General features: G+C 39.0%; 1 pseudogene; it reads left to right on the top strand.

The window, feature by feature from the left end:
* The first annotated feature begins 432 nt into the window (after nucleotides 1-432).
* LOC127228923 (phosphoglycerate kinase 1-like) lies at nucleotides 433-1545 on the top strand (annotated as a pseudogene).
* Nucleotides 1546-16861: the final 15316 nt, after the last annotated feature.

Raw genomic sequence — 16861 nt, 5'->3', positions numbered from 1 at the left:
CTTAAGATGGTGTGACCATGGACTTCCTCACTGTATATACAGAAAAAATAAACATATAGTCACAGAACTGAATCTCAGATTAACATCTGTGTCTTTTATGTACTGACTATGAACTAAAACAAGGATGTATCCCCGGTTCATGAAAGGACTTTGGGAGCACATTCCCCATGAGGGATACTCCCTTAGCCTAGAGACAAGAGGGAGGGCCTAGGCCCTACTCCAAATGACTTGACAGATTTTGATGATCCCTCCTGGAAGGCCTCACCCTGGGGAGTGGGTATTGAATGGGACTGGGGGAATGTTGGGGGGGTGGCATGAGAGGATGGGAGGGAGAGGGAACTCGATTCAATATATAAAATAAAAAAATACATAATAAAGATGAAAGCTCCTCTTTCTCAGGTCCAAGCCTCTTGTTCCTACCGTGTTGCCAAAATGTCGCTTTCTAACAAGCTGACTTTGGACAAGCTGAACATGAAGGGGAAGTGGGTCGTGATGAAGGTGGATGTCAATGTTCCTATGAAGAACAACCAGATAACTAATAATGTTAGAAAGGATCAAGGCTGCTATCCCAAGCCTCAAATTCTGCTTGGACACTGGAGACAAGTCAGTGGTCCTTATGAGCCACCTGGGCTGCCTAATGGTGTTCCTATGCCTGACAAGTACTCCTTAGAGCCAGTTGCTACAGAACCCAAATCTCTGCTGGGCAAGAATGCTCTATTCTTGAAGGACTGTGTTGCCTCAAAAGTAGAGAATGCCTGTGGCAACCCAGCAGCTGGCAGTGTCATCCTGCCAGGGAACCTCCGCTTTCATGTAGAGGAAGAAGGAAAAGGAAAAGCTGCTTCTGGAAACAAGATTAAAAATCTGAGCCAGCCGAAATTGATGCTTTCCAAGCCTTACTGTCCAAACTTGAGGATGTCTGTGTCAATTATGTTTTTGGGACTGTACACTGAGTTCACAGCTCCATTCTGGATATGAATCTGCCACAGAGGGCTGGTGAATTTTTGATGAAGAAGGAGCTGAACTACTTTGGAGAGTCCTGAACAACCCTTCTTTGCTATCTTGGGAGAAGCTAAAGTTGCAGGCAATATCCAGAGATCAACATGCTGGACAATGTCAATGAGAGTTTCATTGGTGTTGGAATGGCTTTTGCCTTCCTTAATGTGCTCAACAATATGGAGATTGTCGCTTCTCTGTACGATAAAAAATGGTTCAAGATTGCCAAATATCTCATGGCCAAAGCTGAGAAAAAATGGTGTGAAGATTACCTTGCCTATTGACTTTGCCACTGCTGACAAATGTCATGAGAATGCCAAGACTGGCCAAGTTAATGTGGCTTCGGGCATACCAGATGGCTAGATGGGCTTGGACTGTGATACTGAGAGCAGCAAGAAATATGCTGAGGCTGTGACTTGAGCTAAGCAGATTGTTTGAAATGGACCTGTTGGGGTTCTTGAATGGGAAGCTTTTGCCAGGGGAAACAAGTCCCTCATGGATGAGGTGTTAAAAGCCATTTCTAGGGGTTACATCACTATCATAGGTGCATAAATGCATTATAGAGTGCATCTATTTATATTCTGCCTGCAAAAGAAAGTGAGCTATGAAAGCTTTGAGTAGCCTCTGTTTAGCTTTGTCACTGTTTATGATGCAGCATGGAAATAAGATGAGATTCCAGCTGTAGGTTTGGAGAAGTTGATGCTCTATTAATAAAGAAGCCCACTGGGAAAAAAGGGGGGGAGGAGAAAAACACACTGTATGTTTATATAGTTGTGAATAAGGGCGGGAAATGTTCCTCAACAGTAGAGTGCTTGAGGCTTAATGAGACTCTAGGTTTGAATCCTAGAATCATAAAACAAAACAGAGACAAACAAATATTTAAGACTTTAAAAAATAATAAAAAGCAATAAATCTATAAATTACATATTGGCCCTTTACCAGAAATCTAAGTATTTTTGAATAATCTTTTGCATGGTTTTCATCTACATTCTTCAAAGGTTTTAAGAACATATGCTGGCACAATACTGCCTGCAGGCATCAGTGCCATAAAAGGAAATATAGTATCAAAGTAATAATACAGCTGACCCCCTTAGTTCATACACAAAGTGATGGTCAAGGAGGGTATAAGCAAATATCAGCTTTCTTTCACACCTCTAAGCTCATTCTGCAAATTAATAACATCATCTTGGGAACATTTGAGACCCTGGATAATGAATGTTAACAGCCGTTCCTGTTGACTGCATCTGAGGATGCATTTATTTTTCTCATTATCTTACACACAATCTTTTAGCTATTGTCTGCCACTGCTGCTCATTCAGGAAGCCAGGAAAAGTGCTAAAGATGTCAAGAAACAAGAAGCCTCATTTATTTTTATGACATTCATCAGCACTTTTTCTTTTCTCTTTCTCAGTATTTTTTTTTTTTCTTAACTTAAAGGTCTATAATGAAATCTGCTGATTAGAATCAGAACCATATCTAAGAATAGATATGAGAAAACTTTCTTGAAGGTGATGGACAATGTAAGGGCACTTTACTCATAAGATACCTGGTAAAGACACTGAAGGCAAAGTCCATTAATTGGCATTTCTTCTGTCCTTTGTATTGACATTAAGTAGTTTGACAAATGAATGATGCTAATATTACTTAACAGAGTAAGTAACAGACATGCTGAATGAAAAATATTATGTGAACCAAAACTACAGACAGGAGATCAACAAATGAAAATGGCTAGAAAGAAAAAGAGACTTTAGTCTTTTAGTGATTAATGGTTAACTTTAATATCTCTCATGAGCATTAGAAGAATAAAATAAAACTAGTTGTCATTATAAGATATATACCAGACATATGACAATATAATCAAGTAGAACATTCTTTGAGCCTAGCTATATATGATTAGAAATTAGTCTATAATGCTTTGCGGGTCCACTCTGAGTTCCTGCTGGCAAGATACTTGACCCTCACATCCGGGCCTCTGCTAAAGAAAGAGGCCTCAGCTGGAGAGTTCCAGTTTCCAGTGAGATCCAACTATCCTGCAAAACCATCCCAAGTTCCAGCTCAGCCCTTGTCCTCTTCCACCAGCTATTGGCCAGAGGTGAGTCTGGGCCCAATCGGGGCTGCCTGTACTCTACAACCTCCCCCCCCCACTGCCCGAACTCCCTGGGTTGGCCCCTGATCCTGCTGCTCCTGTCTCTGGTCCCCATTGAGATCACCCTTGGAGCTCTGATACACCCCCACCCATCCCCACCGCAAGCCTACCCCCCTACCCTGTGCCCTACCCTACCCATGGTCTTGCCAATCTGGTTGAGCACTGGGACAGAGGATGGAGCCAACAGTCCACCATACACAGCAACTTTGAAAAAAGGAAACCTGCCTATCCACGCGAGACCAGCTGTAATTTCCACCTGCTTGGTCTCTGACCCCACCTCCAGTCCTCTGCTGGGGTCCCGGGCCCCTCCCAGAGATCTGCCTATCTCTGTGGGACCACTGTGAGTACCTGCTGGCATCTTCTACTGGATCCTCATCCTTAACCCCATCCCTGGGTCCCTCGTTGTAGAGAAACCTCGTAGAGAGCTACAGATATTGAACCTCAGACCCACATAAGCCCATCGGGGAAGTACCATAGAGAGAGAGGGAGACCCCACCAACACCTACTGGAAGAAGCTATGGGAAGAAGGCAATACAAGAGAACACCTAACAACAGAAAGACAAGCATGACATCACCAGAATCTAGGGAATCTACAGCAACTAGAATGAAACACAACAACAAAGCAGAGGAAGCAGAAGGGTATGATTCAAAAATTACCATCATAAAAATGATAGAGGCCCTCAAAGAAGATGTGAGAAAATCCCTTAAAGAAATGGAGGAAAAAACAAACAAAAAAGTGGAAGATATGAACAGATTCCTTAAGTAAAGTACAGACAGCCAAGAAAAAACAATTAAGCAGGTGAAGGAAACAGTTCAAGACTTGAAAACTGAAATAGAGAAAATAAAGGCAATACAAACTGAAGGAATGCTGGAAATAGAAAAGCTGGGCAAAAAATCGGCAACTACAGACAAAAGCATAACCAACAGAATTCAAGAGAGGGAAGAGAAAATCTCAGGTGCAGAAGATAAACTAGAAGAAATAGATTCATCGACCAAAGAAAATCATAAATCCAACAAATCCTTAACACAAAACATCCAGGAAATGTGGGACACCATGAAAAGGCCAAACCTAAGAATAATAGGCATAGACGAAGGTGAGGAAGCCCAGCTCAAAGGTGCTGAAAACATATTCAACAAAGTCATTGAGGAAAACTTTCCAAATCTGAAGAAGGGCATGACCATGAAAGTACAAGAATCATACCGAACCCCAAATAGGCTGGACCAAAGAGAAAAGAACCCTCGACATATAATAATCAAAACACCTAGCATACAGAATAAAGAAAGAATAAGAGCAGCTTAAGGAAAAAGGACAGTTAATATATAAAGGGAAACCTATCAAAATTACAACTGACTTCTCCATGGAAACACTCAAGGCCAGAAGGTCCTGGATAGATGTTCTAAAAGTATTAAGAGAACACAGATGCCAGCCTAGGCTACTATATCCAGCAAAACTCTCAATCACTATAGATAGAGAGAACAAGATATTTTATGACAAAACCAGATTTTCCCAATACGTATCTACAAATCCAGCCCTACAGAAAGTACTGGAAGGAAAACTCCAACCCAAGGAAGGTAACTACACCCACAAAAATGTAGGCAACAGATAATCCAGTTACACGAGAAACCAAGGGTAAAGCAGAACTAATATATTCACAGTACCACTGACAACAACAAACCTAAATCAAACAATCATCAACAATCAATGGTCCTTACTCACCCTCAATATTAATGGTCTTAACTCACCTATAAAAAGACACAGGCTAATAGAATGGATATGAAGGCAGAATCCATCCTCCTGCTGCATACAAGAAACACATCTAAGCTTCAAAGATAGACATTACCTCAGGGTAAAGGGTTGGGAAAAGATTTTCCAATCAAATGGAAATAAGAAGCAAGCAGGCGTAGCTATCCTACTATCTAACAAGTTAGACTTCAAACCAAAACTAGTCAAAAGAGATGAAGACGGTCATTTCATATTCAATACAGGAGAAATCCATCAACACAAAATCTCAGTTGTGAACATCTATGCCCTAATACAAAGTCACCCACATTTGTAAAAGAAACACTACTGAAACTCAAAGCTCATATAAAACCTCACACACTTATAGTGGGAGACTTCAATACACCACTCTCAACACTAGACTGTACCACAAATCAGAAACTCAACAAAGAAACAAAATAACTAACAGAAGTTATGTCTCAACTAGGTTTAACAGACATCTATAATACATTCCATTCAAAGACAAAAGAATATACCTGTAGTGAGATAGTTCTGTGGCACTGACCATGCCCATTGGGGATGGAGCCATGGGCGGAGTGACCTGTGGTAGGAGGTCGGAGGGGGCCAGGAAAGGCGCTCTCTTTCTGGCATGACTCTGACAGGAGAGGATCGGGTTGAATTTCCTGGTGTTCATCTGTCTAGGTTGTAAGTTATTTCTCCCTGAATAAACATCTATTTGGCCTATTTGTTTATCCTGATCCTTATTTTACCACGTTATCTGGTGTCTGAAGTGGATTTACCTGGGTTTCGCCCCCAGGCGGCAGAAGCCGCTCCCCCTCCCCCACCTTCCCCAACGGGCAGGGTTTAACCAGGTGGACTCACCACAGCTTTGGGACATTTGCCTCTTCCTTACTGCAAAGGAGATCTTTGCCGCTAAAGCAGACCTGAGAAGGCACTTACCGCTTAACATTTTTTGCCCATTTCAGCATGGGACTTTGCATTTGCACAGAGCTGCTTGGCACGACCCCCCAGCTTGCACGCCTTTCATCTTGTGTTACAAGTAACTCCAAAAGTCCCCTTTTAACAAAATTCTGCTTGTCATAGTTTGTTAAGAGCTATTCTACAGGGAGTGGAATCAGAAGGATCGTCTGCTGCCAGACAATATTTGGCGGCACACTTCTAGGCAGAACCGGAATAAGACGGGCCTCGGCGGCTAGGCGCTATTTGGTGACACACCTCCAGGCTTAACTACCACAAGCTGAGATATACAACTAAAAGCATCAAAGTTCCAGGACAGCAGAATTACACCTAAGGTAATTGTAACATCCTTTGCAATTTAAGCTGATATAAAATCTGAGATAAATTGTTCCATAACTATGGCAGATAATTTTACTATGCAGAACTTTAGGAATTATTTTACTTCATCTGTAGAAGGGATTTTAGCAGAAGAAACTTATGACTGGACCAATATATACTTTTATTTTGTAATAGCAATGGGTTTCATCATTAACATGATATTCTTAAAGAAATGGTTTGAGATTACAGCAAACAATAAGGAACTTGTACAAACCGTAGGAGACTTAGTAACAAGGATATGAAACATTAAAAATGATAGAATTCAAAGCATAGAAAGTATAGAAAGAAAGGTTCAGAATATTGAAGATGGTGTTGGCGAGCTAACAGGTAGAATTTGTTTCATGTCAGATACCTCAATAACCAGAACAGAAACAATGCAATGCATTAACAAACTAGCAGAAACAGCTCGTTCCTGGTCGGAGGAAGCTACTAGTAAGTTTAAAAAACTGGAACATCAGATAGAAAGACTAGATGACAGAATCTCTTCCATATCTGAGGATAATGGCATGCTAGCAGATAGAACATTGTTTCTGGAAGGCAGTTTACATGCCATTCAGATGATATCTAAGGATGATAAGATTAAAAACATGGAATCATTTGTAGTTGGAGAAAGTAAGAAACTGACTGATGCAATGAAGTCTCTAGAAAGTTATTTGATTCAAGAAGTTCAGACACTCAAAGAAACAATGGTGAATAGATTTCAGGCTTTAGAAGACCTTCAGTCTGATACATCAGAAGAACTACAGGTAACAGGGCATGAAAAAGATTTAAAATTTTCCACACCATTTAGGGTCAGGGGAGCTTTCCCTGTATCTATTCATGAAAAGCCAGCAAGGAAGAAACATCCAAAAGGTGTCATTGCATATCAGTGGGAACCAATACGTATGAAAGATTTAAAAGGTATAAAGGAAGCAGTAGTCTCTTATGTCATGCACTCACTTTGTGTGAAGCAATTAGTAGAATCATGGGAATGGAATAAGAAGGTAACCCCTAAGGATTGGGATCAATTAATATCAGCTGTCCTTAAAGCTCCCCTCAATTAGAATGGAGGGATTTATGGAGAGAGGAAGCAAAAGCTCTTGAACTTCAGGGCTTAAAGAAAGGTTATAAAGCTCCCCAAGATAAAATTTTTGGTGAGGGTCTCTATGCTGACCCAGAAACCCAAGCTGCCTATGATGAACATATCTTGTCTCTATGCAGTACAGCAGCTTTGAATGCTTGGGATAAGGTTCATGAATTAGGAGAGAGGATAGAACCCTATACCAAGATAAGGCAAGGACCTAGAGAACGTTTTAGTATCTTTCTAGAAAGATTATCTAGGGCAGTACAATTAGAGATAGCAGACATAGATGCTAGGCGAATACTCAATAGAATCTTTAGCTTATGCGAATGTGAATCCTCAATGCAAACAGGTGCTTTGGCCTTTAAAAATGCGATCAGCACCCTTGGATGAATGGGTCCTATATACAGGCAACATTGAGTATAATGACAATAAGACTGAAGCATGGGTAGGAGAAGCCATATCTAAAGGTCAGAGAAGATATCAAGATAACATAGTTCCTTACTATGGTGACTTAGAAGCTTAGGTAGGAGAAGCCATCCCCAAAGGTTTGAAGAGATATGATGTTATAACTGTGGTAAGATAGGACATCTAAAAAGAAATTGTAGGCAAAGCTTCCCTAGAAATAACACTCCCAGGAATGAATCAAACAGAAGGCCTCAGCCTCCTGGGTTATGTAGAAGGTGTGGCAAAGGCAGACACTGGACAAATGAGTGTAGATCGACCAGAGACAAGCAATGAAACCCTTTACCATCGGAAAGGCCCCCACGTCACAGGTGGTTCAAACATTCCCAGTCACAATGGAAGACAATCTCCCACAGGACAATTAGAAAACTATGTGCCTATTATAAAAACTCATACTGCTCTGGATGACAAACTAGTGACGGAAGTTGAATCAAACATGACAGAAGGAAATAAAAAACGTATATTTTGGCAAACCGCTATAAATAGTCATAGGCCTAGATTGATAGTTAAGATGAATAATAGACTGTCTGAGGGTCTCCTGGACACAGGAGCTGATGTAACTATCATATCTAATAAATCTTGGCCTCAAAGATGGCCCCTGCATGAGGTAAATGTTCAATTCTTAGGGATTGGAACCCAGTCTCAGATAAAACAAAGCACGAGATGGATTGAATGTATAGGACCAGAAGGACAGAGAGGGAGGTTGAGACCATATGTGGCTGATGTAGTGATAAATTTATGGGGCCGTGATCTATTACAGCAATTTAATACACAGATTAACATTCCTCCAGTATTAGATAGGAACCATAGATGACCTCATGATTGTGGAAAAAATACTGTTAAGTACTATACAAGACAGATACCAATTATCCAGGCAGTACAAAAACAGAATACAAGTGCTGAACAAACAGAGGAACCAAAAGCCCTACCTTTAAAATGGCTAAAAGAGGAACCTGTCTGGGTAGGACAATGGCCTATGACCTCTGAGAAGTTAGAAGCTTTAGAAAGCCTGGTTCAGGAACAGCTAAGTGCTGGACATATTGAGGAATCAACCAGCCCTTGGAATTCTCCTGTATTTGTGATCAAAAAGAAATCTGGTAAATGGAGAATGCTTACAGACCTGAGAGCCATCAATATCCAGCCAATGGGCTCTCTACAGCCTGGAATGCCCTTTCCTTCTTTGATAACCAAAGAATGGCCTATTATAGTTATTGATTTAAAGTATTGCTTCTTCACTATACCTTTACAAGAACAAGACAAAGAGAAATTTGCCTTCACGGTACTAATTATAATAATTCTCAACCGGTGAAGAGGTATCAATGGAAGGTTTTGCCACAGGGAATGCTAAATAGCCCCACCCTGTGCCAATATTTCATACAAAAACCGTTAGAAATAATTCGTAAACAGTTTCCACAATCCATAATCTATCATTACATGGATGATATATTGTTAGCTGACTCTAAAGGAGAAATATTAGAAAAAATGTTTGAGAAAGTAAAGGAAGTTTTACCTCGCTGGGGATTACAAATTGCACCTGAAAAAATACAAAAAGGAGAGTCTATCAACTACTTAGGATATAAAATATGTCTACAGAAAATTAGACCACAAAAAGTACAGATCAGAAGAGATCGCTACCAGACTCTTAATGATCTTCAAAAATTACTAGGAGAGATTTCTCAACTGCAAACCATAATTGGAGTAGAAGGGCATGATTTGAAAAACTTGAAAATGGCCCTAAAAGGAGATAAGGACTTGAATAGTTCACGAATACTATCAGCTGAAGCTGAAAAGGAATTAGAATGGGTACAAAAGAGGATACTAGAAGCACATGTGGCCCGTGTGGATCCAAACCTAGACTGTATTCTGGTTATATTACCATCTAGAGAATATCCTTCAGGGATTTTGATGCAGAGAGAAGATATCATATTAGAATGGATATTCCTACCACATAAACAGAATAAAAAACTAAAAACATATATAGAAAAGATCTCTGACTAGATTATAAAAGGTAAATTAAGACTTCGTCAGCTAATAGGAAGGGACCCAGCAGAAATTATAGTACCTTTAACTAATGAGGAAATTTCTTCCTTATGGAAGGATGACGAATATTGGCAGAGAGCTTGTAGTAACTTTTTGGGAACAATTAGCAACAACTATCCCAAAAGTGAGAGAATCAAATTCATAAAGAAAACGATTTGGATTCTTCCACGCATTGTAAGAAAAACACCTATTTCTGGAGTTCATACATTCTACACTGATGCAAACAAATCAGGTAAGGCAGGATATAAATCAGGAAAAATTAGCAAAGTGCTTCAAAGCCCTTACAACTCTGTACAAAAGGCAGAATTGTATGCCATTCTCATGGTACTTATGGATTTTAAAGAACCCCTCAATATAGTTACTGACTCTCAATATGCAGAGAGAGTCGTTTTACACATTGAGACTGCAGAATTTATTCCTGACAATACAGAATTAACTTCATTGTTTATACAGTTACAAGATACTATCAGAAAGAGGACTCATCCTATATATATAACATACATCAGATCCCATAAGGGTCTGCCAGGTCCTCTAACACAAGGCAATGATGAAATTGATCGTTTATTGATAGGAAGTGTGCTATAAGCTTCAGAGTTTCATAAGAAACACCACGTGAACAGCAAAGGTTTTAAAAAAGGACTTTTCTATCACTTGGGAACAAGCCAAGGAAATAGTAAGGAAATGTCCTACTTGCTCATTCCATAACCAAACTCCTTTGCCACCAGGCAGTAACCCTAAAGGTATAAATAGGAATGAAATATAGCAAATGGATGTATTTCATTTTGCAGAATTTAGAAAATTAAAATATGTACATCACACTATAGATACATTTTCAGGGTTTCAATGGGCTACTGCTCTGAGCTCTGAAAAGGCTGATTCTGTTATAACACACCTATTAGAGGTAATGACCATTATGGGCATACCTGCACAAATAAAAACTGACAATGCTCCAGCATGTCTCCAGCAAATTGAAACAGTTTTTTGAGTATTACAAGATAAAGCACATAACTGGTATACCACACAATCCTACAGGACAAGCAGTGGTTGAGAGATCCAATCGTACTTTAAAACAAATGCTCCATAAACAGGCAGGAGAAACCAAAACACCCAAACACAGATTACATAATGCTTTATTAACATTAAAACTTTCTTAATGCTGATGAAAAAGGAAAAAGAGCTGCAGAAAGACACTGGACAATAGAAAAAACTTCTGAACTAAATCAGCCAGTGTACTTCAAGGATGTACTGACCTCAGAATGGAAAGCAGGATATGTGTTACATTGGGGTAGGGGTTTTGCATTTGTATCTACAGGAGAAGAAAACTATGGATACCATCTAAGTTAATCAAGATTTGAGTTGAACAAGAGAAACATCTTAATGAAGAGAAATGACAAGTCATCCAACAAATTAGGTCCCATGAGATGTGCGGAGGCCTCTCAAAAGTAGGGGAAGTGTTCTGTTCTTGTTTTTTACAGAAAACAGAGAAAACCTATCATCAAACAGCCAAAAGACACTGAACATGTAGGTGCCTACAGAAGAGAAGACAGCTCTTCAGAAACAATCACTTAAGGAAGCAGAATATGATATATGGTAAAAAAAAATATTTAATTGTAGTAAACTATTTCTATATAGAAATGTATTTCTCTCTACTATCTAGTATTCCTGAAGTCCCAATTTATGTAAACCAATGCTGGCTTTGGAGTTGGATTTGGCTTTCCTTCTCTAAATTCAAGCATATTGTTAAGATTAAATTCATGGTTTCTGCCTTAAATCAAGAAGCCAATTGGTGTAAGGCAGAAGAAAACAAAATCTGGGGACTCATATCTTATATGCAATTTTCTCTCTGAAATCCTAATTTTTTCACATACTTTTAATGCTTATTGTTGTCTTTCCCTAATGTATACCTTAAAACATGAAAATTTTACTTTAATATTGATGTGTAACTTTTCCACAAGGAATAATAATCATTCCTAACAGCAGTCTTTGAACTCTCTGGAAAGAAGATGGGGCCCCACATCATCATTTCTACTTGACTCAACCTGATGCATCTGAACTTCAAACATCACCCTAAAACCGTTTTGAGACTGTTTTGCTCTAGACAACTCATGACTAGCTAGCTGTAATGGTGCACCTTTTTATTACACCCTGGCCAGAGTTTCAAATAGAACTACAGTCAAGAATTTTCTGCCACACAGTGACTAGCTACATATATCACAGCCAGTTCTGTTGAGAAATTTGGTTGCTAAAAGTTTTCTTCCTACAGGATCCATTGGAGCAAACATTGTCCCATTTCAGCAGGAAGTAATCTTAAAATAATGACGCCCCCTTTCCCTACCCTTAGAATTTTGGGATAATAATCATCGTCTTTGGGTTGATTTTAGTTATCTGGGATGGGGTGATGCTTACACTCGGGTTTATCTTTTAGACAGGAATAGGGAATGTTTGGGAAAGGTATGGTTTAGATGGGATATAGGTAGATTAGCCTATTTTCTTGAGAATTTGAGTAAGAATGAGATAGTATTTTACAGCTTACATTGTTGGGTATTCTTATGTGGTAAGCTATGTAAAATTAAGTTTATATTTTGTCATATTGTGTTAAATATTTCTACTTACAATGTTTTACGCACATTATTTTTTACCATATTCTATGTATGTATACTTTTCTTGTATTCAAGACATTTTGTATAATGATACAATTTGGGATATTTATCTTGCTGCCCTTTATAATTCTACCTCTTGTCTTATACTTATACTCTACCTCTATTTTAGGGATTTACATGTATGTATATGTAAATAGTTATATTGTTTAAGTATTTGTTCCTGCTTTACTCAGGGAAGTTTTTTATCAGTTTTTTTTAGCTAAGTACCCGAGTATTACAGATTATCTTCACTCACATTTCCTGTACCTATGAGATTAGTCAGATATAGATGCTTAATCTTCAATCACTTCATAGACATGCAGAACATGGCATTCAAATGTCTTAATATTAGTACTCCATTGACATGAGACACTGTTGCTCCTGACAGCACCATGCACTTTCCCGAAATATATTGGACACTATTGTTGCTCTTGCTGGAGTTCAATCTTGCCTCAGCTAATAGCCTGTTGGGCAAAGAATTGCCCCCACCTTGATCACTGATTTGGACATGCAGTCCTATGTGCTTGCAGGAGACAAATATAGAAGACTGCTTGACCTTGCCAAGTCAGAGTAAGACAGCCATTCTACCTCCCTGCTGTTGTTGGGGTCTGTCAAGTTCTCTTGGCCTTAGCCAAATCTGGGTGTACCAACGTGGCTGTGAGACCTAGGGTGACTGTTCAGGTGGCTTGCTGTTTCTGTCCTTGCTGCACCTTTTGGAAGTTGTCCATCCGCATTTCCTGTCTACTCTAGTATTGTTAATTTCCTTCTCAGGTCTGGATGAGGTTGAAGATTAAACTATCACAACTATTATTCTCTCTTCCTAGTTAGATATATTAGGTACTAGACTTACGTTTTCCAGCTTAGGACAACTCTATTGTAAACTCCAATATGCCCTCACCCTAGGACTAGATATGTAGGTCATTTTGTTGTCAATTTTCCTTTTCTTAGAGCACACTTGTTATTCACCATTTTGTATATAGTTTTGTATTAAGCCTAAATCTTTTCTTTAGACTGAAAGGGGAATTGTAGTGAGATAGTTCTGTGGCACTGACCACGCCCATTGGGGGGTGGAGCCATGGGCGGAGTGACCTGTGGTAGGAGGTCGGAGGGGGACAGGAAAGGTGCTCTCTTTCTGGCATGACTCGGACAGGAGAGGATTGGGTTGAATTTCCTGGTGTTTATCTGTCTAGGGTGGAAGTTATTTCTCCCTGAATAAACATCTATTCGGCCTATTGGTTTATCCTGATCCTTATTTTACCGCGTTATATACCTTCTTCTCTGTTCCACATGGAACCTTCTCTAAAATCAACCACATACTAGGTGACATAACAAACCTGAACAGATACAAGAGAATAGGAATAGTCCCCTGTACCTTATCAGACCACCATGCTTTAAAATTGGAATTCAACAACAATACAAATAGCAGAAAACCTGCAAACTCATGGAAATTGAACAATGTTCAATTGCACCACTCCTGGGTCAAAGAAGAAATAAAGAAAGAAATTTAGGGCTTTCTAATATTAAATGAGAATGAGGATACAACATACCCAACCTATGGGACACCTTGAAAGCAGTGCTACGAGGGAAGTTCACTTCACTAAGTGCCCATATATAGAAAACAGAGGATAGTCACATAAGAGAATTAACAGTGCAACTGAAAGCCTTAGAACAGAGAGAAACGAATTCATAGGAATAGACACTAGGAAATAATCAACTTGAGGGCTGAAATCAACAAAATAGAAACCAGGAAAACTACAAAAAAATCAATGCAACGAAGAGTAGGTTTTTTGAGAAAATTAACAAGATAGACAGACCTTTATCCAAATTAACAAAAAAGCACAAAGAGAACATACAAATTAACAAAATAAGAAATGAAAATGGGATCATAACAACAGACACAGAGGAAATCCAGACAATTTTCAGGTCATACTTTGAAAATCGGTATTGCACAAAAATTGAAATTTCCAAAGAAATGGACAAATTTCTGGATAACTATAACTTACCAAAATTAAATCAAGAACAGACAAACAACTTAAATAGACCTATAACCCCCAATGAAATAGAGGCAGTCATCGAAAGCCTCCCAACCAAAATAAGCCCAGGGCCAGATGGATTCAGTGCATAATTCTACCAGACATTCAAGGAAGAACTAATACCACTACTCCCCAAACTGTTCCACAAGATAGAAACAGAAGGTTCATTGCCAAACTCTTTTTATGAGGCCACAATAACTTTGGTACCCAAGCCTCACAAAGACACAACTAAGAAAGAAAATTACAGACCAATATCCTTGATGAACATTGATGCAAAAATACTCAATAAAATAATGGCAAAATGAATTAAAGAATACATCAGAGAAATCATCCACCATGACCAAGTAGGCTTCGCCCTAGAATGCAGGGATGGTTTAACATATGAAAATCTATCAACATGAACTACCATATAAACAAACAGAAAAAGAAAAACCATATGATTATCTCCCTAGATGCGGAAAAAACCTTTAACAAAACTCAACACCCTTTCATGATAAAGGTCTTGGAGAGGTCAGAAATAACAGGAACATACCTAAACATAATAAGAGCAATATACAGCAAACCAACTGCCAACATCAAACTGAATGGAGAGAAACTTAAGCCAATTCCTCTATCATCAGGAACAAGACAAGGCTGCCCTGCCTCTACAGATCTCTTCAATATCGTAATAGAAGTTCTAGCTAATGCTATAAGACGACAAAAGGAGATCAAGGGGATCCAAATTGGAAAGGAAGAAGTTAAACTGTCTCTCTTTACAGATGATATGATAGTTTACATAAGCGACCCAATAAACTCTACCAGGGAACTGGTACAGCTGATAAACACCTTCAGCAAACTAGCAAGATACAAGATAAACTCATAAAAAAAATCAGTAGCCCTACTTTATTCAGACGACAAAGCGACAGAGAAAGAAATCAGAGAAACATCACACTTTCCAATAGCCACAAGCAACATAAAATATCTTGGTGTAAAGCTTATGAAACAAGTAAAAGACCTATTAAATAAGAACTTTGTGGCTCTAAAGAAAGAAATTAAAGAAGATACCAGATAATGGAAAGATCTCCCATGCTCTTGGATAGGTAGAATAAGCATAGTAAAAATGGCAATCTTACCAAAAGCAATCTACAGTTTCAATGCAATCCCAATTAAAATCCCACCACAATTCTTCACCGACCTTGAAAGGATAATAATCAATTTTATATGGAAAAACAAAAGACCCAGGATAGCCAAAACAACCCTATACAATAAAAGAACTTCAGGAGGCATCACCATTCCTGACTTTAAGCTCTACTACAGAGCTATAGCTCTGAAAACAGGCTGGTATTGGCATAAAAATAGACAGGTAGACCAATGGATTAGAATTGAAAATCCTGATATTAACCCACACACCTATGAACACCTGATTTTCGACAAAACAGCTAAAATTATACAATGGGGCGAGGACAGCATCTTCAACAAATGGTGCTAGCACAATTGGATGAGGGTGCAGATAGACCCATGTCTGTCTCCATGCAAAAAACTCAAGTCAAAATGGATCAAAGACCTCAACATCAATCCAGCCACATTGAACCTCTTAGAAGAGAAAGTAGGAGATACCCTTGAACAAATTTGTATAGGAGACTACTTCCTGAACATAACTCCAAGGGCACAGACACTGAGAGAAACAATAAATAAATGGACCTCTTCAAACTGAGAATCTTCTGTAAGGCAAAGGACACAGTTGACAAGACCAAACGACAGCCCACAGACTAGGAAAAGATTTTCACCAATCCTATATCCAACAAAGGGCTGATCTCCAAAATATAGAAAGAATTCAAGAAACTAGACAACAAAACACCAAATAACCCTATTAAAAAATGGGGTACAGAACTGAAGAAAGAATTCTCAATAGAAGAAATGAAAAAGTCTGAAAGACACTTAAGAAAATGCTTCACATCCTTAGCTATCAGGGAAATGCAAATCAAAACAACTTTGAGATACCATCTTACCCCTGCCAGAATGGCTAAAATTAGAAACACCAATGATGATATATGTTGGAGAGGATGTGGAGAAAGGGGAACACTCCTCCACTGCTGGTGGGAGTGCAAAATCATACAGCCATTTTGGAGATCAATTTGGTGGTTCCTCAGGAAAATGGGAATTAGTTTACCTCAGGACCCGACAATCCCCCTCTTAGGCATATACCCAATGGATTCACATCCATGCAACAAAGACATTTGTTCTTGTATGTTCATAGCAGCACTATTTGTAATAGCAATAACCTGGAAGCAACCTAGATGCCCCTCAATTGAAGAATGGTTAGTGAAGATGTGGCACATCTACACAATGGAATACTACTCTGCAGAAAAAAATAATGGTATCTTGAAATTCGCAGTCAAGTGGATGGCACTTGAAGAAACCATCCTGAAT

Source organism: Phodopus roborovskii, unplaced genomic scaffold (assembly GCF_943737965.1).
Source record: "Phodopus roborovskii unplaced genomic scaffold, PHOROB, whole genome shotgun sequence".
Classification (NCBI taxonomy): Eukaryota; Metazoa; Chordata; class Mammalia; order Rodentia; family Cricetidae; genus Phodopus; species Phodopus roborovskii.
This window is presented reverse-complemented; position numbering and strand designations above follow the sequence as displayed.